At 41.5% G+C, this 8,701-nt stretch overlaps 1 protein-coding gene across 1 annotated transcript in view; it reads right to left on the bottom strand.

The window, feature by feature from the left end:
* Positions 1 to 8,573, bottom strand: part of lgi4.L (leucine-rich repeat LGI family member 4 L homeolog) — a 66,142-nt gene extending 57,569 nt beyond the window's left edge. The window contains exon 1 of the mRNA XM_041569776.1: positions 8,505 to 8,573. The gene's annotated coding sequence lies outside the window, so the exon portion shown is untranslated. The remainder of the gene's footprint in view (positions 1 to 8,504) is intronic.
* Between the last annotated feature and the right edge of the window lie 128 nt (positions 8,574 to 8,701).

Below are 8,701 nucleotides of genomic sequence, written 5' to 3'. Positions count from 1 at the left end.
TATATATATATATATATATATATATATATATATATGTATAATACACAAAAGCCATAAATATCCTGTAAATTGTATCCTTATAAACGGTGAGTTCTGATGTCATCAGTTATAAACGGTGAGTTCTGATGTCATTTCTGTCACATGACTCACTGAAACTTGTGTATTATAATTGATAAAGTACCCCCAGTTGAAAAATATGAGGATATTAGAAGTTACCTCGGAGTTCCATGACCTGTATAAAAACACTCTGCCTTCGGCCTCGTACTTTTATATGGTCATGAAACTCCTCGGTAACTTATAATATCCTTATATTTTACAAGAGGGGGTACTTTATTCACTATATATATAATATTTTATTCAAATGCCATATGCTGGTGTTACAGGAGCATTCATGCACTTCAGCTACTCTCTGAACCTTATTGCAGTCTCTCTTAGAAAGGATTTTATTATAAGGTTACTAAAAGGAGGGGTTTTGCTGAACCTTTCCACTCAGTTCTTGACTTGTGGATTCTACAAGAATTGACTAAACCTGTGTGCCACCATTTTGCCCTGCCCATTTCCCTACACTATAAATGTGGCCCACTGCAACCTGCTCTGAGTGCCAGTGAGTTAATCATGGGATGTGAGGGAGCTGCTGACAAAATCCCTAATTGCCCAATGGGCACTACATTTGCCAGTTACTACTAAAATACACGTTAAAAATATATAATTTTTAGGATTACATGGCCAAGGGACCCACTCTGAAGCAGGGAATCAATGGCTAACGTCCGCTACTTCTGCGTAAAATGTCACAGCCATATATATTTGAGTGTTTTGTTCACCTATCACTTTGTTGCAAGATCACACCTCTCGACAGGCCACACAAGGGTGGGGATTGCTGCATTAACATGATGTAAATGTCTTGGGTAAACTGGGTGTAAATTGGACATTCTGCTTTCCAAAGAAGAGCCTTTTTTAGGTCACATTGGTGCACTTTTGATACACTATCTCTTTTTTTAATCTTTAAATTTACTGTAAATAATAATCAATGGAATGGATCCATATCAATTTGAGATAATATATAAATATGATAAAAGCTAAAAGAAGTATATGTCAGGCTGTGGTGCTATTGCACAGAACATTCCCCTAATCACCATCACCACTGAAGTTTGGGAAAGGCTCTGCCTATGAGGCTGCCCAGAAACCCTTGCTGGCAGAGCCCTGCCCATGCTTTATTATGGAGGTTAGGGGCCCATATATTACAATTTATTTTAAGTGCCAAAAAAATGTGTTGCCAATTAAACACTGTTGCTTTAAATATTGGTATAAGTTTGACGGCTGCCTTCATGACTAACATTATGAAAACCTGTAGTGCCTTATATTAAATATTTGTAATACTTTTTCTTATTGCATTATCACAGTGGGAATCATTTTAATAACTGGAAAACTGAACTTATGACAGACAATTTATATTGTAATACACAACCGGAGAATCTTATCAAATTGTTATATACAGCAACTATTCCCCTATCACATTTTTCCCTTGAGCAGCCATTTTGTGCTGTTGAGCTGCTCCCTCACTAACACCTAACAGGACAAAATGGAGCTTCTAACTGTTACAGGAAGTGTGGGAGGAACAGACACAGGTCTGGCCATTCATTGGCTGATGTTAGCTAGCAAGTATGTGTGCCCTTGGTTTGTGTGTGAGTGCAGTGCCTCAGTCCAACCATAGGGACTGACTGTAGTATTCATATTGTCATTAACTTATAATACATACTATTAGAAAATATATGTAAAGGCTTTATCTTAAACACATGGACTGTTTAATTTGATATATTTATATATATGTGCCCAATTCTGTGTTCGAATTAAAGACAAACCAATCTATTTGTTTAGATCTGGATTTAGCATAAAGGAAGGGGGATTTGTCACATGTAATTTATTAAGCAAAACACTTTTTCCAGTTTCCTTAATTATGATCAATTTCCACCACAATTAACATAGATTTCTTTGAATGATTCTCAAAATATGATCCTTGCTGTGGGGTAATTGGCTCATCAGAACCAGTAGCTGTCCCTTATTACACTGATTAAAGAGACACGGACAGCACACAATTGCCCATAATACAATTGCCTCTTTTACACAAGATTTTCTCACAATGTTAGTTCTGTTCAATAAAAGTAGATCTTGGGATCACTGTAGCCTTGGATATTAAGCTTCTGCCGCGATAATGAAATCTGGCATGAGAACATTATCCCTTATAATACATGAGTGATACTCAGAGTTCCCTGTATAACTCAGCTTGCAGCCTTGTGACTTTATATGGTCACAGAACAACCCCTCAGTGACTTCTAATATCTTTATCATTTACAGTAGGGGGTACATTATTCCTTATAATACATGAGTGATACTCACAGTTCCCTGTATAACTCAGCCTGCAGCCTTGTGTCTTTATATGGTCACAGAACAACCCCTCAGTGACTTCTAATATCCTTATCATTTACAGTAGGGGGTACATTATCCCTTATAATACATGAGTGATACTCAGAGTTCCCTGTATAACTCAGCCTGCAGCCTTGTGCCTTTATATGGTCACAGAACCCCTGAGAGACTTCTAATATCCTTATCATTTACAGTAGGGGGTACATTATCCCTTATAATACATGAGTGATACTCAGAGTTCCTTGTATAACTCAGCCTGCAGCCTTGTGCCTTTATATGGTCACAGAACAACCCCTCAGTGACTTTTAATATCCTTATCATAGAAAGGATTTTATTATAAGGTTACTAAAATGAGGGGTTTTGCTGAACCTTTCCACTCAGTTCTTGACTTGTGGATTCTACAAGAATTGACTAAGCCTGTGTGCCACCATTTTGCCCATTTCCCTACACTATAAATGTGGCCCACTGCAACCTGCTCTGAGTGCCAGTGAGTTAATCATGGGATGTGAGGGAGCTGCTGACAAAATCCCTAATTGCCCAATGGGCACTACATTTGCCAGTTACTACTAAAATACACGTTAAAAATATATAATTTTTAGGTTTACCCTGGCCAAGGGGCCCACTCTGAAGCAGGGAATCAATGGCTAACGTCCCCTACTTCTGCGTAAAATGTCACAGCCATATATATTTGAGTGTTTTGTTCACCTATCATTTTGTCGCAAGATCACACCTCTCGACAGGCCACACAAGGGTGGGATTACTGCATTAACTGGATGTAAATGTCTTGGGTAAACTGGGTGTAAATTGGACATTCTGTTTTCCAAAGAAGAGCCTTTTTTAGGTCACATTGGTGCACTTTTGATACACTATCTCCTTTTTTAATCTTTAATGTTGCTGTTTCGGAAAGGCTCTGCCTATGAGGCTGCCCAGAAACCCTTGCTGGCAGAGCCCTGCCCATGCTTTATTATGGAGGTTAGGGGCCCATATATTACAATTTATTTTAAGTGACAAAAAAAATGTGTTGCCAATTAAACACTGTTGCTTTAAATATTGGTATAAGTTTGACAGCTGCCTTCATGACTAACATTATGAAAACCTGTAGTGCCTTATATTAAATATTTGTAATACTTTTTCTTGTTTGTATTATTTGTTTATTTCATTATCTCAGTGGGAATCATTTTTATAACTGGAAAACTGAACTTATGACAGACAATTTATATTGTAATAAACAGCCAGAGAATCTTATCAAATTGTTATATACAGTAACTATTCCCCTGTCACATTTTTCCCTTGAGCAGCCATTTTGTGCTGTTGAGCTGCTCCCTCACTAACACCTAACAGGACAAAATGGAGTTTCTAACTGTTACAGGAAGTGTGGGAGGAACAGACACAGGTCTGGCCATTCATTGGCCAATGGTAGCTAGCAGTGTGTGTGCCCTTGGTTTGTGTGTGAGCGCAGTGCCTCAGTCCAACCATAGGGACTGACTGTAGTATTTATATTGTCATTAACTTATAATTCATACTACTAAAAATATATGTAAAGGCCTTATCTTAAACACATGGACTAGTTTATTTGATATATGTATATATCTGTGCCCAATTCTGTGTTCCAATTAAAGACAAACCAATCTATTTGTTTAGATCTGGATTTAGCATAAAGGAAGGGGGATTTGTCACAGGTAATTTATTTAGCAAAACACTTTTTCCAGTTTCCTTAATTATGATCAATTTCCACCACAATTAACATAGATTTCTTTGAATGATTCTCAAGATATGATCCTTGCTGTGGGGTAATTGGCTCATCAGTACCAGTAGCTGTCCCTTATTACACTGATTAAAGAGACACTGACACCACACAATTGCCCATAATACAATCCCCTCTTTTACACAAGATTTTCTCACAATGTTATTTCTATTCAATAAAAGTAGATTTTGGGATTAGTGATGTGCGGGCCGATGCGGGACCTGCGGTTTTACCTGCGGGTTCGGGTCGACCTTGCAGTGCTCCTCACGGGTGCGCCCTCAAATGCCCGCATTCAATTTCCGGGTTATGGTTTTATAGTCTCGCGTCTGCTCGCCAGCCCCTTTTGTGAGGTCATCGGTGGGGCGGCGCGGGTCTATAAAAGGACCCCCGGGAAGCGTGCGGGTGCGGGTCATAGCAGGGTGGGTTAGGGTCGGGTGCGGGTCAGGGAAACCCTGACCCGCACATCACTACTTGGGGTCACTGTAGAATTTCTACATGTAATTCTAAATGTAAAAAGGGATATTTTGTTTCATAATGCTGATAAAATACAGGCCCCTATAATGTTCATTTCAGCCCATTATCTAAGCCAACATACAGTACATTAGGCAGTGGGAGTGCAATAATGGAATTATATGGGATATGCTGGAAGCACAACAGGAAATTGCCGTTGGGGGTAGAAAGAGCATGTGATTGCTGCTGCCGCACAGTAAGTCTGACACTGCTTCCCCTGATAATGAATACAGTAAACCCTTCCCTGCTGTTTAGTGTCTTCCCCAAAACCAGACTCTGCAGGATGTGATACTGCCACCGGGATTCCTTCTGCTGGGATTCCCCCAATTCCCACATTTAACAATTAACCCGCTCTGACCCCCAGCAGCAATGGCCGCTGAGAACAGCACACTGCTGTGTAAAAAAAATCCTTTTCATTTAAACTTTAGATTCTACACCTCTATGATGTTGGCAGGGAAATTATTGCTATATATATATACATGCTGCAGACTGCATTTCCTTCTATGTACTCCTACAGTTTGCATCAAAACATGGCACAGGCAGGGCTGGTCCTATCAAATGTGGGGCCCAATTGGGACCATGTTGGCGGGGCCCCTAGACAAAGTTTTGCTGGCTCCCGACACACCAAGTATTTAGGAAAATAAGGGCATACAGGCACAAAATAGAAAGGAAAGGGGCAGACAAGGTAAGAGAGTGAGAGGAGTTGGGGGCAGGCCAGGCAGCATCATGTGCTGGGGGAAATATTACCTGTGCTGCCCTCTGGTGCGGGGCCCCCAGAGGCGCGGGGCCCAATTGGGCCCAATTGGTCCAATAGGCCTAAGGCCGGCCCTGGGCACAGGCACTGGCAGTATACTACTCTGTAACAAGTGCCACATGTGGGGTGGTTGGTGAGCAGGGGGCAGGGGTGCCTTGGTATTCCTTGGAAAATTCCCAGTGATGTTGGCATAAAAATTCCATCTTGTGCAAGCGAATGATAGGAGGGCTGTGCAATTTTAGAGCCACCGTGCCATAACCAGCAGCTCTGTGCTACGGGGAATTTCGCACATTCCCTTAGTTGTTTAAGGACTGTACAGCCTTCACCCACTGTTGACAGTTATACTACAAGAGAGCAGTCAGAGAATTCTGGGAGTTGTAGTTTAAAAGCAGGAGAAATGAAGCCCCAGACACAGTGTATTTGTTTGTGCTCTGCCTACGCTAAGGGCAGCCAGTCTGATGGCAGGATCTGATGATTCAGCACAGAGCGAGCTTAGTCTCATTTTACACTGAGCTCTGGATCATCAAATAACCTATTTACTACTCCCACCTCAGGGAGCTGCACAATTCATTGATTTCACATGAAAAAAGTGGGGAAATAACTGATGTGCATAGAGAAGAGTATAAATCTTCTTTATATGTGATTATTTATAGCACACACTGTACTGCTGTATCTATTGATAGAATAAATGGCTGTGGGATAGCAATCATAGCAGATATAGTAGGGAGAGATGGTGTCTATAGTAACAGTGGATAATAGTCTCTGAGAAGGGAGTGTGACTGTGGGATATCAGGTATAGTAGGGAGAGATGGTGCCTATAGTAACAGTGGATAATAATCTCTGGGAAGGGAGTGTGACTGTGGGATAGCAGGTATAGTAGGGAAAGATGGTGTCTATAGTAACAGTGGATAATAGTCTCTGGGAAGGGAATGTGACTGTGGGATAGCAGGTATAGTAGGGAGAGATGGTGCCTATAGTAACAGTGGGATAATAGTCTCTGGGAAGGGAGTGTGACTGTGGGATAGCAGGTATAGTAGGGAGAGATGGTGCCTATAGTAACAGTGGATAATAGTCTCTGGGAAGGGAGTGTGACTGTGGGATAGCAGGTATAGTAGGGAGAGATGGTGTCTATAGTAACAGTGGGATAATAGTCTCTGGGAAGGGAGTGTGACTGTGGGATATCAGGTATAGTAGGGAGAGATGGTGCCTATAGTAACAGTGGATAATAGTCTCTGGGAAGGGAGTGTGACTGTGGGATAACAGGTATAGTAGGGCGAGATGGTGTCTATAGTAACAGTGGATAATAGTCTCTGGGAAGGGAGTGTGACTGTGGGATAGCAGGTATAGTAGGGAGAGATGGTGTCTATAGTAACAGTGGGATAATAGTCTCTGGGAAGGGAGTGTGACTGTGGGATATCAGGTATAGTAGGGAGAGATGGTGCCTATAGTAACAGTGGATAATAGTCTCTGGGAAGGGAGTGTGACTGTGGGATAACAGGTATAGTAGGGAGAGATGGTGCCTATAGTAACAGTGGATAATAGTCTCTGCGAGTGCGACTGTGGGATAACAGGTATAGTAGGGAGAAATGTGGAGTAGCAGGTATATTACATTTAATAGGTGCACACATTTTGGTTATTAGTAAACAAGACTTATAGTTTTTTTTTTAAAAAAAACCTCTTTTCCTTCTGTTCCCTGACAAAAAAAAAACCAATAAAATATAAATGTGTTATTTTCTTCTATTTGGGGGTTTTGGTTGGGGGATGTTTTCCAGCACATCTGTGAATCAGTCCTACAGGATCCCTACATCAGGAATGAGAAGTGCATATGGAGTTGGTGCCCCAGTCAGGGCCGGACTGGGAGCAAAAAGCAGCCCGGGCAAAAAAAATCAAAGCAGCCCACTTGTAAACACTCAATGGTCTTGTACTCATCCACTTATATATTAGGGTAAAACTGCAAAAAAGTATGTGCATAAAGAGCTGCCTTTCTCATTTAAAGTGATACTGACATTAAAAATTTTCATTTCAAAATATTAATCTACAATAAAAATTACATATAGGTCAAGTTGATCGTTTTTTGCTGATAGTTCTTCTTTTGTAATTAATTATTACTTGAAGTTCCTAAACCTGACTGTTTTGCCAATCTGACTGTCCCATCTCCCAGCCTGTCAGTTAGACTCTCTAATGCTAACAGACTCCTGCTGCACAAATATAGCAGCCCCCTCATAGAGGAACATGGGGCAAGAAAAGTAATACTAATTTGGCATAGTAGTACTTTTATGCCAAATTATAAATACCATTCAAAAATAATGTTATGATGGATATTAAACAAGGTTATGTAATGTAAAATAAGTTAAAGATTCTGCAGCCTTGTGCCTTTATATGGCCACGGAACCCCTCAGTGACTTCGAATATCCTTATCATTTACAGTAGGGGGTACATTAACCCTTATAATACATGAGTGATACTCAGAGTTCCCTGTATAATTCAGCCTGCAGCCTTGTGCCTTTATATGGTCACAGAACAACCCCTCAGTGACTTCTAATATCCTTATCATTTACAGTAGGGGGTACATTATCCCTTATAATACATGAGTGATACTCAGAGTTCCCTGTATAATTCAGCCTGCAGCCTTGTGCCTTTATATGGTCACAGAACAACCCCTCACTGACTCCTAATATCCTTATCATTTATTAAAGTAGGGGGTACATTATTCCTTATAATACATGAGTGTACTGGCCTTCATATATTTTTATGCATTTTCCCTATTATTTACATTGACATGAAACAGACTGAAAAGTAAATGGAGGAGGTTAGATGATCTCCTCATCAGCTAAATACTTTGCATGGTCAGTAAAAACAGTCTGACAGGCTTCAGTGCAGCCAGCTCCAACACTGGCTGCACTGGGGGGGTTTAGGGCCCACCAGGGCTGCCACATTAGGCCCCCAAGGGCCCCCTCTGTAATCCCCCCCCTCCATTGCAGGGCCCCCTCTGTAATCCTCCCCCACCTCTCCTCAGTCGCAGGGCCCCCTCTGTAATCCTCCCCCACCCCTGCTGCTCGCACATACTGTACTTACTTCGCACAATCTTCTTCATGCGATCGTGCAGGGGAGGGGAGGTGCGTCTGTTCTGTGCAGTGGGTCTCAGCCGGCACGGCCCACCCATGCTCCTGCACATCCTCTAGATGTCGCTACCAACACCGCTTTCCAGCCGTTACTATGGCTCCCTGTTCATTTCCTCGGCAGCTGGGAATATTGATGTTGCTGCTGAAAGG

Source organism: Xenopus laevis, chromosome 7L (genome assembly GCF_017654675.1).
Source record: "Xenopus laevis strain J_2021 chromosome 7L, Xenopus_laevis_v10.1, whole genome shotgun sequence".
Taxonomy (NCBI): domain Eukaryota; kingdom Metazoa; phylum Chordata; class Amphibia; order Anura; family Pipidae; genus Xenopus; species Xenopus laevis.
This window is presented reverse-complemented; position numbering and strand designations above follow the sequence as displayed.